Genomic DNA, 17,596 nt, shown 5'->3' on the forward strand with positions numbered 1-17,596 from the left:
TAGGTCACCAAAAACTAAAAATTTTCAGGTGGGGAAACTCCTTGTAAACTCAGACCCCCAGAACCTCTGCTCTACACAATATTCTTGGGTAAAGTCAGTCAGTAGTTATCTCATCTTCAACTTCTGCTTCACTTGCTAATGACTCTGAAATCCGCATCTTCAGTCCAGACCACCCTGCTGAGCTCCAAAACCACCGTCTGCTAGTGGGTACCTATCTTCCGGTCGATCCACAGGACCCACATTTGCAATCAAAGCAATACTGAATTCAGAGCCCTTCTCCCTTCTGCTGGGGGACCTCTTCCCACTATATCCCCCACTGTGTAGAAGGACACACAGTATGCCTGAGCAAATGACCCAGGAGTCATCCTAGATTCCCGACATCTTTGCACCGTTATTAGTCATCCACCAAATTCGAATGCCATCTCTGAAATGCATAATAGAGATCCCCAGCTCTATTCCCAGAGCTGGATCCCAGTTAAAATCTGAAATAATCTGCAGTCGTTTTTTTTCTGGACTGTCCCCATGACTTCCTTGTCTACTTCTAAATGGTGTTCTCTCTAAACTCTGAGGTTTCTTTCCCACGGCTAATCTGATGATGTCATCTCCAACTGAAAGCTTCCCGATGGTCTTACCTTCTTACTCCTAACCCAGTACCCAGAACCGTGTCTTCCTCCTTTCCCAACTTGACCATTGTTGGGACGGACTGAGGGCCTGCCTCGAGCCAGGAATAGAGGACACAAGGAGATCATCCTACATGGAGGTAATTTATAGTCTGACTTGGAAGGCACTGGAAGACTCAAATAACATAAAGGTTGTTTCCTGATCACTTAATGAACACCTGTGATGTGTTTGGCACCAAGTCAGTTGCTTAGTGAAAATGATTACAATACATGGTTCCTGGGACTTCCCTGCTGGTCCAGTGGCTAAGACTCCACATTCCCAGTGCAGGGGGCCCAGGTTCGACCCCTGCTCAGGGAACTGGGTCCCACATGCCACAACTAAGAGTTCACATGCCACAACTAAAGATCCTGTGTGCTGCAACTACGATCCGGCACAGCCAAATAAATATTTAAAACACATGTTTCCTGCACTTGAGCTGGGAAAACTGCAACAAACTGAGTCCCGTGTCATGATATGGATATGAAGTACTGCCCAGCAGTACTTGAGCTATAACTTGGAGGTTGAGGAGGGACTGCCCGGGCAATGGTGGGCTGCCTAGGATAATAAGGAAGCCAGAAATTACAGTAAGAGGAAGCATGTGAGTTTTTTGGAATTGCTGCAGGATTACAAGGAGGAGGATCGGGAAACACGAGAGTGAGGGGTTAGGCAGAAGCCATCATTCACATATTCATCAACAAATATTTATCTAACATTCTTTCCCATGTCTCCTATTACTTCCACCAGCCCCAGAGAGCTATGGCTGTGCCATGGCTTAGGTTAAGACGTTGAAAGTCACCAGTGAGCCAGTGAGCAGATGAAGATTCTAAGTGAAGTCACCATTGGTCTATTGCTTCCCTCTCCCCAACCTCCACTCTCAGGCCCCAGAACTTGCCTTTGGATCCTTCAATACTTTTTTTGGCTGCACCGTGAGGCATGCATGATCTTAGTTCCGTGTCCAGGGATGGAGTACACGCTTCCTGCAGTGGAAGCACAGTCTTAACCACCGGACCACAAGGGAAGTCCCTCAGTATTTCTATCTTGTGTTTCACCCAAAGATTAGACATGTCAACCTTTAAAAGAATTAGAATGAAATAAAATAAACAAATTTAAAGAGAAAGAAAGGGCTTCGACAGTTGCATAGAAACCTCTTTGCTGCTATAGATCTTTCCGACAAGAAGGCAACATGGCTCAAGGCACTCCCAGCCACATTCAGTGCATAGTTTTCTTGTTTTAAACGATTGAGTTTGATCATTACTCCCGTACCGGCAGTCTTTCTTTTGTGTATGTGAGTTTCTTCCTATTGAATAAGCCTCTCTTTTGGAAGCATTCTTATGGCAACAACTGTAATTACAAATCCATGACTGAGCTAGAACATGCCGTGATGTGACAGCTTCTGTGACAGGAAGGGTGGAGAAAGAATGAAAGCTTATAATTTTCTTTGAGGTGTCTTGAAGGCTCACAGTAGCCCTGCCCTGGTCATGTAAATAGGCAGTGACCCAGAGATTCAGAGGAGAATAGGTCAGACAGACATGCAAAGTCCCTGCTCCATGAACCACAATTCAACAAGCAAGAGCTGAATTCTTGATGGCGTCTTTAAAAGGAATCATTTAGAACAACAGTTCCCAGTATTTTGGAATAGGAGGGCCTCTTTCTCCTGTCAAAACTTTTCATTCCATGAGTTGTGTTGCTCTTTTTGAATACACCATTTGAAGAAAGGCCTACATGATCACTAGCAGCTGCATCTTTGCTATGACTTTGAAATAAATTTATTTGCCTCATGGATCACAATAGCATTTATGCTATTGGAAAATTTCATTAAAAAATATGAATTCTTCGGCTGACCAACAATGCTTGGACCCTGAGGAACTGGATATTTGCAGTGGCCCAGAAACCTATGACTTCTTCCTCTCCTCACTGTCCCTACTTGAAGGTCACAGACTTGGAATCCATTGTGTTCCTTATATCCATTCATTTGGTTAATCGTTTCTTTTCATTAAAAAAAGAAAAGTGTCAGGGCTGACTATATTCTGAGCAGCTCAGAGGTCACAGATACAAAGTCAATACCTGGTACCTGCCATCAGGGAAATTGAAGTCCAGTTGGGGGGACAGATGTGAACATCTGTCCCAGTAAGACTCTATGGTGGGCACCAAGGAGGGTGGTCTGTTCCATCCATCAAGGGAGAGGAGTTGGAAAAGCTTTCCTGTGGGAGGAGTATCAACCAGCTATCAACCAGCTACGGCCACAGTAGTGTTGCAGCTCAAGGTTCAAAGACATAGTCATTTAAAACAATCGCCCTCAGGCTCACTGTCTGCCAGACAACGGCCAACCCACTGGGCTGAACTTGACTGCAAGCTCTGGGTTCCAGCTCTAGGCTGCTGACTGGGTTTGCATCCACTCCACATGGCTCTTCTCTTCCTTAGATCTGAATCTGTTCTCAGAGTGGGTCTCTAAAGAGCAAGAGAGCTCAGCAGTGCAAAAATAATAAGTCTCACCTCTCGCTGTGGTCACTAAAATTCCGGTGGCCAAAGCAAGTAAGGTGGCCACATCCAACGTCAAGGGACTGGGCAGTACATGCCACCTTTCCACGGTGTCGGTGTGGATGCTCTACAGGGGAGTAAAGAGACTGGGGCTCCAAACTCAAATTACTGTAAGAGAAGACCTTGGCTCTACATCCTGAGAGATGACCTCAAGTTTACCAGGTAAACCTAAACATCCAAAACAAAGATCAAGAGAGATCAAGCAACACTCATGCCCAGTATCTGACCTCCAAGAAAAGTCCTGAGGGTAGAAGTCAGGCATGCTCTGGGGGACCCATGATCAGCATCTGGCATGGAATAGTCTGGGACCACTAGTACATGGTGATGAGCACAGCCTTGTAGCTGCCAGAGCTATATCCAGCTGCTGCTGCTAAGTCGCTTCAGTTGTGTCCGACTCTGTGTGACCCCAGAGATGGCAGCCCACCAGTCTCCCCCAGCCCTGGGATTCTCCAGGCAAGAACACTGGAGTGGGTTGCCATTTCCTTCCCCAAAGCATGAAAGTGAAAAGTGAAACTGAAGTTGCTCAGTCGTGTCTGACTCTTAGCGACCCCATGGATTATAGCCCACCAGGCCCCTCTGTCCATGGGATTTTCCAGGCAAGAGTAATGCAGTGGGTTGCCATTGCCTTCTCCATATCCAGCTAGAAAAGTTTTAATGAAAGGCCTCCAATGGCTGCATCTTGGCCCAGATCAACCATCAGGGGCCATTTGAACCCAGTGTCTCCAGTTTGATGGGCAGTGACTCTTAAAAGAGGAACAGTAGGACTCACATTCTGTGCTCCAGCCCTGTGCTGCAAGGATTGGATTAGTTTCCTGTTTCCACGGTGGCTGTTGTTCAGTCACTCAGTCATGTCCAGCTCTTTGCGACCCCACGGACTGCAGCACATCAGGCTTCCCTGTCCTTCTACATCTCCTGGAGCTGGCTCAAACTCATGTCCATTGAGTCGGTGGTGCCATCCAACCACCTTGTCCTCTGTTGTCCCCTTTGCCTCTTACCCTCAGTCTTTCCCAGCATCATGGTCTTTTCTAATGAGTCAATTCTTCGCATCAGGTGGCCAAACTATTGGACCTTCAGCTTCAGCATCAGTCCTTCCAACGAATATTCAGGACTGATTTCCTTTAGGATTGACTGGTTTGATCTCCTTGCAGTCCAAGGGACTCTCCAAGAGTCTTCTCCAACACCACAGTTCAAAAGTATCAATTCTTCGGTGCTCAGCCTTCTTTATGGTCCAACTCTCACATCCTTACATGACTACTGGAAAAACCATAACTTTGACTAGATGGACCTTTGTTGGCAAATTAATGTCTCTGCTTTCTAATATGCTGTCTAGGTTGATCATAACTTTTCTTCCAAGGAGCAAGTGTCATTTAATTTCATGCATGACTGTCGTCACCATCTGCAGTGATTTTGGAGCCCAAGAAAATAAAATCTGTCAGTTTTGCCATGAAGTGATGGGACCAGATGCCATTAGTTTTTTGAATGTTGAGTTTTAAGCCAGCTTTTTCACTCTCCTCTTTCACTTTCATCAAGAGGCTCTTTAGTTCCTCTTCACTTTCTGCCATAAGGGTAGTATCATCTGCATATCTGAGGTTATTGATATTTCTCCCAGCAATCTTGATTCCAGCTTGTGCTTCATCCAGCCCAGCATTTCTCATGATGTACTCTACATATAAGTTAAATAAGCAGGGTGACAATATATAGCCTTGATGTATTCATTTCCCAATTTGGAACCAGTCTGTTGTCCCATGTTTGGTTCTAACTTTTGCTCTCTGACCTGTATACAGATTTCTCAGGAGGCAGGTAAGGTAGTCTGGTATTCCCATCTCTTGAAGAAGTTTCCAGTTTGTTGTGATCTACACAGTCAAAGGCTTTAGCATAGTCAGTGAAGTAGAAGTACATGTTTTTCTGGAACTCTCTTGCTTTTTCTATGATCAAATGGATGTTAGCAATTTGATCTCTGGTTCCTCTGCCATTTCTAAATCTAGCTTGAACATGTGGAAGTTCTCAATTCATGTACTATTGAAGCCTAGCTTGGAGAATTTTGAGTATTACTTTGCCAGCATGTGAAATGAATGCAGTTGTGTGGTAGTTTGAGCATTCTTTGGCATTGCCTCTCCTTGGGATTCAAATGAAGACTGACCTTTGCCAGTCCTGTGGCCACTGCTGAGTTTTCCAAATTTGCTGGCATATTGAGTGCAGCACTTTCACAGCATCGTCTTTTAGGATTTGAAATAGCTCAACTGCCATTCTATCGCCTCCACTAGCTTTGTTCATAGTGATGCTTCCTAAGGCCCACTTGACTTCACATTCCAGGATGTCTGGCTCTAAGTGAGTGATCATACCATCATGGTAATCTGGGTCATTATGATCTTTTTTGTACAGTTCTTCTGTGTATTCTTGCCACCTCTTCTTATCTTCTGCTTCTGTTAGGTCCATACCATTTCTGTCCTTTATTGAGCCCATCTTTGCATGAAAGAGAGGGGGATTCTTTCATGTTGCAAGAGGGACAATTTCCTTCCATCCTTCTTGAATTGTCTTGTATAATCTAATCACTAAATTGACCCAAGACAGAATAACAGGAGGAAAAGAAACATACAATTCATATGTATGGAGGTCTTATAGAAACAGACTTAAGAAGTAACCAAGGCAGTCAGCTTTTAGATTCTTTAGACAAAGAAACAACACATTTGTGAGGAAAGGAGAGGATGAAGAAACTGAGACTTAGGTGATTAATTAGTGAAGAATCTAAACGGAATTGGGCTTGTTTCCAGAGCCTTCTCGGCAACTTTCACATGGGAGACCTATTTCCTGTTTTCAGGGAAATGGAAGGGTCAGAGTATCCTTGTATCAGCTGTTTCTTATGTAACTTTCATTCAAACTAATCAGTGTGCCTCTTTGGCATATTTGGGGCCAGATTGCCTTGGGCCCCAACACCACTGTCACCAAATTACTACAAACTTAAATCGGCTTTAAAGCAGCACTCATCTGACTTTCCTGGTGGTCCGGTGGTTAAGAAGCCGCCTGCCCATGCAGGAGACAAGGATGTGATCCCTGGTCTGGGAAGATCCCATGTGCCACAGGGCAACAGAGCCTGTGTACCACAAGAGAAGCCACTGCAAAGAGAAGCCCGCCCACCAGACCAGAGAAAGCCCACGCTCAGCAACCAAGACCCAGTGCAGCCAAAAATAAATACATACATAAATACTTTTAAAAAGCTTTAGAAAAGCACACATTTATCTTTTTACATTTATACATTTTACACATTTATACATTTTACAGTGGAGGTGAGAAGTCGAAAACGGGCTAATGAGCCAACACAGAGCTGCCGTCAGGGCCGCGTTCCTTCTGGAATCTCCAGGAGAGGCTGTTTCCTCACCTTAGCAGCTTCTGGAGGCCATCCGTTTTCCTGGGGGTGTGCTTCCTCTGTCTCCAAAGCCAGCAGAACAGCACCTTCAAAACCTTCTCTGACTCTGAACTTCTGTTTCCCTTTTCCCTTGTAATTATATTGAACGAACTAGAGAGTCTAAGATAAGATCCATAGCTTAAGGAGAGCTGGGGCTTCCCTGGTGATCCAACGACTAAGACTCCGAGCTCCTAATGCAGGGGGCTCGGGTTCGATCTTTGGTCAGGGAAGTAGCTCCAACATGCCACACCTAAAGATCCCGCATGCCACAACTAAGACCCGACGCAGTCAAATAGTAAATAATTATGTTCCAGGGAAGAATGTAAACAGTTGGTTAGCAATCTTCATCCCACAGGGACATAGACATCCTTGATAGACTATTATTCTGCCTAGTGCAGCTCCTACTGGTTGTTATGTTGTATGACAGACCAAGACTTTCATACTTCTATGATCTCACTTTTGAATCAGGAGAATAATAAGCAGAGAATTACTTTATAAGGGAATACATCCAAACCCAGACAGTTACATGGCAACACAGTCTAGTATAATGGTTACTTACTGCTTCTTCAACTACCTCAGAGCACTTCTGATGTGTCCAGCCGGCCCTTGTCTGTTGCAATCATCTGTTAACTTGTCTGTCTCATCACCACTAAGCAGGCGTGGAGTTAAAAATAACTGTGCAGTAGCTGGAGAAGGGTGAGCAAAAATCACATTAGACACTCGCTGTGTACATCATTCGTCAGGGAGGCTATATGTGACCTGTACTTAAAGAAGAGTCACCTTGGGACCAAGGTCATACAGCCAACAGCAAAGAACAGGACTTGACCTCACACCAAGATCTGCCCGACATCAAAGCCTTTTTTTTTTTTTTTTTTTTTGCTTTCTATGGGTACAGGAAGGGCTGGGACACAGATTTTGTTTTCAAAAGCATCAGCTGTTTTTTTTTCTATTATCCCTACTAAGTTTCTGGAGTATTCTAGTTTTAAGATATAACTTTGAAAAGTATCTGATGAATATATTTGTCCAAACCCATCAAATGTACAAAACCAAGAGTGAACTGTAAACTTTGGGTGATATTTATATAATTATTTAGAAATATTTGTATAATATTCTAAATCCTACATGGTCATTTTAGCAATCTTCACAGCGTCTTTACCAACATGTGCTGATTCATAAGAAACAACTTTTTTTCTGTTCCAGTTCTATCCTGAGATTGCAGCGATTCAGTCACATCTTCAGGCTCCACTTCTAATTCTAGCTCTCCTACTCTTCCCACCACATTTGCAGTTACTTCCTCCACTGAAGTCTTGAACCGTTCAGTCACCTATGGGTGCTACCAAAAGGTGAATGTGGGGTCTGGCTGCTCACCCCTCAAAAGCCAACAAAGAGGCCGGGTTGGTGGAAAGGAAAGTTTGCTTTATTTCAGACGCTGGCAACTGGGGGAGGAGGGTGGTAGACATCTGTCCACAGGCCAGCTTCGCCCCTGCCCCTGACAAGCAGGGGGTGAGAGCTTTTATAGACAGTATTGTCGGGGGATTACATGCAGAAACAGCACAGTCATCTCTAACAGTCATCTTCAAATTGGTCATCAGTGGCCTGACCAGCATCACCTTGGCTGATTTAAGTAACAGTTAACCTTCAGTTCCGGGGTGCACTTGTTCCCATTTCTTTGTGGTCAGTTCTCAGAACTGTGGCAGCTGAAGTCCTGGGTACAGTCTGGCCATCATGCAGTTAACTTCTCCAGCTGGTGTTCTCTTATCTACAAGACAGCTCACAGATATGGCTCAGAATATTATCCACAGCCCTTGAGAAAGAACTAAAGGTCCTTGACTATGCTTAATGACTACATTATTTAGTCTCCTTTGTCTGTTTTCCTTTGTTTCAGCATTTCTCACTTCTCTGATAAAACTTTTTCTTTAACTAAAGTTGCTGCTGCTACTGCTGCTGCTAAGTCGCTTCAGTCGTGTCTGACTCTGTGTGACCCCATAGATGGCAGCCCACCAGACTCCCCCATCCCTGGGATTCTCCAGGCAAGAACACTGGAGTGGGTTGCCATTCCTTCTCCAATGCATGAAAGTGAAAAGTGAAAGTGAAGTCGCTCAGTCGTGTCCGACTCTTTGTGACCCCCTGGACTGAAGCCCACCAGGCTCCTCCGTCCATGGGATTTTCCAGGCAAGAGTACTAGTGGGGTGCCATTTATCCACAGACAAAAGGCATGCAGAGGATATGGTGAGGGGGCAATGACCATAGGATCCTGCTCCATTTCTGAGGAATCAGCTTCTTCCAAACTCCTGGTAACCTTGATATTTTGACCTCTTGTCATGAATCACAAATGTTCTTCATGCCATCCGGGATGGTGAATCCTCTCTAGGCAATTGATTTGCTCAGATCCATCAGAGGAATCACTTTCTATGCTATTCATAGCCTTACGAAGTATATTTCTTAAATAATAAGACAGGAAAGTTGAAATTATCCCTTGATCCGTGGGCTGCCGAGTGGATGTCGTGTTAACAAGCATGAAAACAGCATGAGCCTCCTTGCACAGCACCATCGGAGCTCTCTGATGACCACGTGCGTGCTCAGTGAGCAGTAACATTTTGAATAAAAAGCTTTTTTTTCCCTGAAACCACATTGTAAACAAGATGTGATATCACCCAGGTTTTGTTGTTCCATTTATAGAGCACAGCACATAATTCTTCTTTCAGTTTTTCAAAATCATGTGTTTTATTTTCGGCAGGGCTGGGTCTTTGTAGCTGCATGGACTTTTCTCTAGCTTGGTGCTCAGGCTTCTCAGCAGGGCCTCCGGGGTGTGGGGGCGTCTGTGGTCGCTGCTCCCTTGCTCTGGAACACAGGCTCCGCGTGTGGGATCCTCCAAGACCAGGGATCAAACCCGTGTCTCCTGGATTGGCAGGCGATACTTTACCTCTGGGCCACCAGGGAAGCCCTGATTTAGCATAAATGTCCTAGGATTTGGGGAACGGTGAGTGAGCACTGGCTTCAACTTCAAGTCGTTAGCTGCCTTAGCCCCTAATAAGGGAGTCAGCCTGCCCTTTGAAGTTTTGAAGCCGGACATTAACTTCTCTCCATCTACGAAAGTTCTTCTAGTAATGGCTGTGTTGCCCATATGGAAAATCTGTTTAGTGTAGCCACCTTCATGAGTTATCTTAGCTAAATCTTCTGGATTAACTGGTGCAGCTTCTACATTAGCACTGGCTGCTTCACCTGCACTTCTATGTTAGGGAGGTGGTTACTTTCCCTAAAAGTCATGAACCAAACTCCGCCAGCTTCAGACTTTTCTTCGGCAGCTTCCTCTCCTCTCTTAACCTTCATAGAATTGAAGGGAGTTAGGGCTTAAGGGCATGTTGTGGCTGGTTTGACTTTGTACCCAGAGATTAACATTTTCTCCATATCAGCAATAAGGTTATCTCACTTTCTTATCATTCATGTGTTCACTGGAGCAGCACTTTTAATTTCCTTTAAGAACTTATCCCTTGCATTCATGACTTAGCTAACAGTTTGGCGCAAGAGGTCTAGCTTTTAGCCTAACTTGGCTTTCAACACGCCTTCCTCACTAAGCTTAATTACTTCTAGTTTTTGATTTAAAGTGCATGCAACTCTTCCTTTTGTTCAAACATTTGGAGGCCACTGTAGAGTTATTAACTTATATAATTTCAATATTGTTGTGTCTCAGGGAACAGGAAGGCCCTAGGAGAGAGAAGGGGGAGCAGCTAGTCAGTGGAACAGTCAGAACACACGTGACATTCATTGTTTAAGTTTGCCTTCTTACATGGGCACAGTTCACAGAACTCCAAAACAATCACAGTAACAACATAAAAGACCACTGATCACAGATCACTTTAACACACAATAATAACAAAAAAAGTTTGAAATATTGTGAAAATGACCGAAATGTGACAGAAAGATGAACTGAGCAAATGTTGATGAAAAACTGGCTCCGACAGACTTGTGTGAGGCATTACTGCAAACCTTCAATCTGTGAAAAATGCAGTATCTGTAAAGCACAATAAAATGCATTAAATGAGGTCTGCCTATAAGTGATAATATACAAGAAAGATTCAGTTGACAGTTTTTTTAATCTCAATGATTTGATTTCAAGATTTATCCATGTTAATATGTGGATAGAAACATTTATTTTAACTGCTATATTGTATTTCATTGTATGACTATAATGTTTATTTTCCCCAGGAACATTTCCCCTAATGTTTATTTTCTTCTTTAAATGCATCTCCTCATGCCCGTGGGGTTCAGTTACTAATGGCATAGTTCCTCAAACTGAGAACTGCAGACTGTTAGCATTTCATGGCCAGGAACTGCTTAAGTGCAAAATAAGCATTTAGAATCTTCAAAAGTTATTCAACTGAGACTTTTACATCTATGGAATCTAATAATAAAAAATTATTCAGGCTTATATTTTGTAGGTCTGTTGTTATATTTCATTTGTTTTATGAATTTATTTTTTTATTTGTTTTAATTGTAGGCTAATTACAATATTGTGGTGGTTTTTGCCATACACTGACATGAATCAGCCATGGGTGTATATGTGTCCCCCATCCTGAACCCCCCTCCCACCTCCTCCCCATCCCATCCCTCTGGGTCATCCCAGTGCACCAGCCCTGAGCACCTGTCTCATGCATCCAACCTGGACTGGTGATCTGTTTCACATATGATAATATACATGTTTCAATGCTATTCTCTCAAATCATCCCATCCTTGCCTTCTCTCATGTTTTATGAATTTTTTTGCTTTATCCTTTTAAATATGTTGATCCTCAATAGGTTGGAAATTCAAAAGGTAAACACTGGATTCTCATGATAGCATTTCAGAATTTCTGCAGTTTCCATCCAGAGGGCTTCCCAGATGGCACAGTGGTAAAAAAAAAAAAAAAAAACAACCCACCTGCCAATGCAGGAGATGCAGGAGATGTGGGTTTGGTCTCTGGGTTAGAAAGATCCCCTGGAGGAGGAAAGGAAACCCACTCCAGTATTCTTGCCTGCAAAGTCCATGAAGAGAGGAGCCTGGTGGGCTCCAGTCCACGGGGTCACACAGAGTGGTACACAGCTGAGCACACACACACACACACACACATCCCACCCGGAAGAGGTATTTCTGAGTGAGGAGTGGGTGCATCTTTAGCTCTTCAGGCATTTACACTCCAGCACGGTCAGCCTTACATGCAATGCATGAGAGTTTCCTTTTCCCCACAGCTGCACTGGATGTGTGCTTCATCACTCAGGCATGCCTGACTCTGTGATTCTTTGGACGGTAAGCTGCCAGGCTCCTCCATCCACGGGATTTCCCAAGCAAGAATACTGGAGTGGGTTGCCATTTCCTCCTCCAGGGCATCTTCCTGACCCAGGGATTGAACTCACGTCTCCTCTGTCTCCTGCATTGCAGGCGGATTCTTTACCCACTGAGCCATCGGGGAAGCCCACGGTTGCATTATCAAACTTTAAAATCTTTCCTGATAGAATTGATACCTGTGAAATATCGCACCTTAATTAACACTTAAAATCTGTCTATTAGGTTGCCATTTGTGTGACTTGAACAAGGGAGATTTTCTCAGTTGGCCACTGTGGGGAAAAATATTTCCTTAACAAGTTCTAGGAGGTAAAGCATTCTAACAGGTAGAACTGGTTTGGATGAGGAAAAGCCTAAGAATAGCTGGTTGTGACTTGATGAGAAACAGGAAGTGCTACTTGTAGCAAATCAGGGCTCAGGCAGAGACTTTCTTGTATATGCATCTTACCTGGTATTCTGGGTTTGGGACAATCATTCAGTCATCACCACTAATACACTTTAGTGGAGCCGTTTTCACTAAGAATTCTGTATCTGGCATCCTGAGCTGATCATCCTGTAATTTTTTCTGGCGCTAATAAGATGAAGACACAGGTGGCACTCAGAGGGTCTGAGGTGAAGACACAGGGGCAGGAGGGGGCCACCGGGCCAAGAGATAGGATGTCACCAGTGTCTCCACCCCCCCGCCCCTCCCCCCCCAGTGAAGTGAAGTGAGAGTGTTAGTCGCTCAGTCATGTCTGACTCTTTGTGACCCCATGGACAGTAGCCCACCAGGCTCCTCTGTCCATGGGATTCTCCAGGCAAGAATTCTGGAGTGGGTAGCCATTCCCTTCTCCAGGGGAACGTCCCAACCCAAGGATCAAACCCAGGTCTCCTGCATTGTAGGCAGATTCTTTACCATCTGAGCCACCAGGGAAGCCCCTTTCCCCGCTAACTAGTAGTTTATACAAATGGAACCTAAGAGAATCGATGTGTCATTTGATACATCAGAAACCCACAGGATTTTTTAAGAACTGTGTCATGGGATGAGGCTTTGGAAGTGAAGACACGGAGCAGGAGTGGGTGTAAGCGCATTTTGCTTCTGAGGGGTGTGAGTCCTTGAAGCCCGTGAGAGGGCTCCCCTTGAGTGCAGTCATAGCTGGAACCCAAACACGCCCCGGTCAGCCTGCCTCCTGGACTTCAGGCCCCTAGGGATCCAGCATCCTCCTGCACTAAACCTGGGACTTGCTCTCACCATGAGAACGCAGCAGAGGTAACATCACGGCAGTTCTGCACACTAACCTAAACAAGGCCAAGCAGCCTTCTCTCTGTACTTTGGGGATCCCCGAGCTGCCGTGTGAGAATTTCAGATGCTCCACTGGGGCGATCACATGGGAAGGCCAGGCGGGGAGGGAAAAGCCCTGGACCACGAGTAAAAATGTGTGAAGCCCAGCAGCCCAGCTGTCTCTCAAGGCATCAGTGAATGAAGCTGTCGCAGTCCCCTTCCAACTGCAGCCCCAGGAGGGGCCCCAGGGAGACCAACAGAGCTGTCCACTGAGCCCGGCCGTCTGTGGGGTCATCAGCAGCGACTGACTGTTGCTGATTTCAGCCATTACTTTCTGGAGTGGTAACAAAGCAACGACTTCATAACATGAATCCACTTCATGAACGTGCTCAGTTGCTCCTTTATCAGAGGTTCTTACATTTCTCCCCACCATGTTTTGTAGTTTTCTGTGTCAAGATCTTGCAGAGTATTTTTGGTTTCGTTCTTAGACGTATGCTTTTTGTGTTCTGTTGGTAAATACCAATAGTAATTAGTTATGTACAGAAAAAAACTACATGATTTTATTGACCATCTACGCAGTGAGCTTGTTCAATTCTCCTACTAATTCTTAATAGTTTATCTGCAGATATCTTTGCTTTTTCTGCACATGAAATTATATTATATATAATGACAGATGTATTTCTCTTTTTTCTAATCCCAAAGGCCTTCCCAGATGGCTCAGTGGTAAAGAATCTGCTTGCAATGCAGGAGACTCAGGTTCAATTCCTGGGTCAGGAAGATCCCCTGGAGAAGGGAATGGCAACCCATTCCAGTATTCTTGCCTGGATAATCCCATGGATAGAGCAGCCTGGCAGGCTACAGTCCATGAGGTCACAAAGAGTCAGACATGACTGAGCGACTTTCACTTTCACTACTTTTATTATAAAAGAGAGAGTGAAACGGAGCAGGACCTTATGGTCCTTGCCCCGCTCCCACCCTGCACCATGTCCTCTGTCTGCCTTTTGTCTGTGAAAAACTTTAGTCAAAAAATAAGTTTAATCAGAGAAGTGAGAAATGCTGAAACAAAGGAAAACAGTCAAAGGAACTAAATAATAATAATAAAGTCACTAAGCATAGTCAAGGACTTTTAGTTCCTTCTCAAGGGCTATAGATAATATTCTGAGCCATATCTGTGAGCTGTCTTATAGATACCAAAACACCATGTGGAGAAGTTAACTACACGACGGTCAGACTGTACCCCAGGACTTGAGCTGCCAAAGTTCCGAGAATTGACCTCAAAGAAATGGGAAAAAAAAAATGGACCCCGGAACTGAAGATTCACTTCAGTTCAGTTCAGTTCAGTCACTCAGTCGTGTCCGACTCTTTGCGACCCCATGAATCGCAGCACGCCAGGCCTCCCTGTCCATCACCAACTCCTGGAGTTTACTCAAACCCATGTCCATTGAGTCATTGATGCCATCCAGCCATCTCATCCTCTGTCATCCCCTTCTCCTCCTGCCCTCAATCCCTCCCAGCATCAGGGTCTTTTCCAATGAGTCAACTCTTCACATGAGGTGGCCAAAGTATTGGAGTTTCAGCTTCAGCACCAATCCTTCCAGTGAACACCCAGGACTGATCTCCTTTAGGATGGACTGGTTGGATCTCCTTGCAGTCCAAGGGACTGTCAAGAGTCTTCTCCAAAGTTTGTATAAGACTGATGTTATTACTTTTTAAAATATTTGGTAGAACTCATTAGTGAAGCATCTAGGGTAGGAAAGAGTTTAATGACAGAGGCTCAATTCCTTTGATCCAGATTTTAAAATCTTTATTTACTTGTTCTTTTGGCTGTGTCGAGTCTTTGTTGCAGCACCCAGGAACTCTGCTGCCTCATACAGGATCTTTCTTTTTGGCTCGGGAACTTTCCATTGAGGCCCGTGGCCTCTGCGGTGAGTGGACTCAGGATTTGAGGCTCTCAGGCTTAGTTTCTCCTTGGCATGTGGGATCTTAGCTCCCCGGCCAGATATCGAACCCATGTCCCCTGCTGCAAGGAGGATTCTTACCACTGGACCAGCAGGGAAGTCCCAGATCTAGATTTTAATCCTATTTCTTACTGTGTCCATTTAGGTACACTGGGGTTTTATCCATATGTAAGTTTTCAAAATTATTGGCGTAAAATTATTCACATGTACATCCTATGATCTTTTCCATGACTCTGTTCATCCCTGACATTATTTACACATTTCCTCCACCTCTTTTCTTGATCAGACTGGCCAAGTGAAGTGAAAGTCACTAGTTGTGTCCAACTCTTTTCGATTCCATGAACTATACAGTCCACAGAATTCTCCAGGCCAGAATACTGGAATGGGTAGCTTTTTCCTTCTCCAGGGGATCTTCCCAAGCCAGGGATCCAACCCAGATCTCTGGCATCACAGGCAGATTCTTTACCGTCTGAGTTCCCAGGGTCAGACTGGCCAAGTGTTTGTCAATTTTTCCTTTTTTTTTAAGATAGAATTTTTAGATCAAATAAACCTCATTGTAAGTTTGTTGTCTGTTGCATACTTTGTGGTTTATTATTTACCTTCTCTACTTCCTTTGAGTTTCCTGTTGTATTTCTACTTCTTGAAATGGATACTTGGATCATTCAGTTTTGCTACTTCTCTAGTAAATGCATTTAAGCCTATAAATTCCCCTTAAAGCATAGCTTTGAATGCAGCCTACAAATTTTGGTATCTCGTATTTTCAATATGTTCAGTTAAAAATATATTCAAATTCCTATGGTGATTTTTCATTTGATCCACTGGATTATTTAGCAATATGGTATTAATTTCTAAAATTCTGGGATTTTCATGTTGGTATATTTTTGTATTGGTATATTTATTACCAGCTTCATTGCATTATGGCCTGAGAACCATCTCTGCACTATTTGCTTTTGATATTTGCTAAGACTTCCTTTATGGCCATGTATACGGTCAAATTTTTGATAATGTTCTACATGTACTTGAAAAAATGTGCACTCTGCAGTTGTTGAGTTCACTTTTTAATATGTATACATCAATTATGTCAAATTTGTCAATCATGTTGTTTAAATCCTCATGTTTACTAATTTTTGTCTGCTCATTCTATTTGTATCCTTCAGTGAAGATTAACGTGTAGAGTACTATACAGACTTACCTAATATCCACAATCAAGGTCCTAGATAAGTCTCTTTTTTTCCCTCCCAAAGCTTAACTTCTGAAGGGATAGTTAGAAATCATATGCGTGTGATTTGCACAATTATTTTCCTGCCTGATACATTTTATAGACATGATGGAACAGCCTCGCTGTCAAGTGAAGACATTTAACCTGACCAAGTAAAACAAAACCTGAAATGCAACATAGTTGCATCAGAAAGCTGTTCAAGTCCTGGTTTGTGTTTTAACTTGTCCCGAAAGGCATCACCGGATGGACTGGATAGGCAGGAGAGGGACACTGAGGCAACATCATCGCTGAGAAAAGTCACGTGACAAGTGCTAATGGTACAAATCCTAATATTCTGTGTGCCGCACTGAAGCTAAGGTGAATTTAAGCCTGGGGACATGGGACCGTGCTGGGATGTTCCTCCCAAGGGGTGTTTCTATGTCTAAGCTGAATGCTTCCACCATCTCTCTTCAGTTGCTCTACAAAAGGTTAATGAACGTAACTCCATGTAACTGTCTCAGAAATATATCTCATTCCAGAATTCATAGAAGACCCTAACTTCTTATCAAAAGGCCTTCAAAAAACAAGGTAAAGAACATAAAATCATATCTTACATATAAAAACTGAAATTTTAATTTTGATATTGTATTCAATAATGAATGAATCTTGGTCAACGAATGTTTATTTTAAAAGAATTCTTATGCACCTCAGACTTCCTACTAATGGTAGGACATTACAGTTCTTTAAAATATTTAATTAATGCAAATGAAGGTGTAAATGTGAATGCTGCTCACTTAGTACACAGAGGGATCAAATATTTTACCCTTACTCTATTCTCAGTAATATTTTGCATTGCAACATCATGGACAAATCTGTTCCCATTTTGGACTAAGTTTTCAAATTATTGTAAAACAAGAGAAATAAACTATTTTCCTTATGTGATCATTATGAAAATAAGGTGAAATCAAGTAAACAATAGTTTCAAAGTATAAGGAATATGTAGTTATCAATCAGTAATATCATATGAAAGAGAAGACAGTAAAATTCCAAAGAGCTCTTTTCTTTCTTTTAGGACTGTCATATAAATGCATATATACTTCTGTATGTATATATATTCTTGTTGCTAACTTGAAGCAGAGCTGTAGAGATCTGTATGTAACAAAAGTGGGTGGGAGTTTTACAATGAAAGCTAGAGATTTTTCTATTAACGTATCAAGCACTTTGTTGCAAAAACCACAATAGCAAATTTTATATTTATT

The sequence above is a fragment of the Cervus canadensis genome, chromosome 28 (assembly GCF_019320065.1).
Source record: "Cervus canadensis isolate Bull #8, Minnesota chromosome 28, ASM1932006v1, whole genome shotgun sequence".
NCBI lineage: Eukaryota > Metazoa > Chordata > Mammalia > Artiodactyla > Cervidae > Cervus > Cervus canadensis.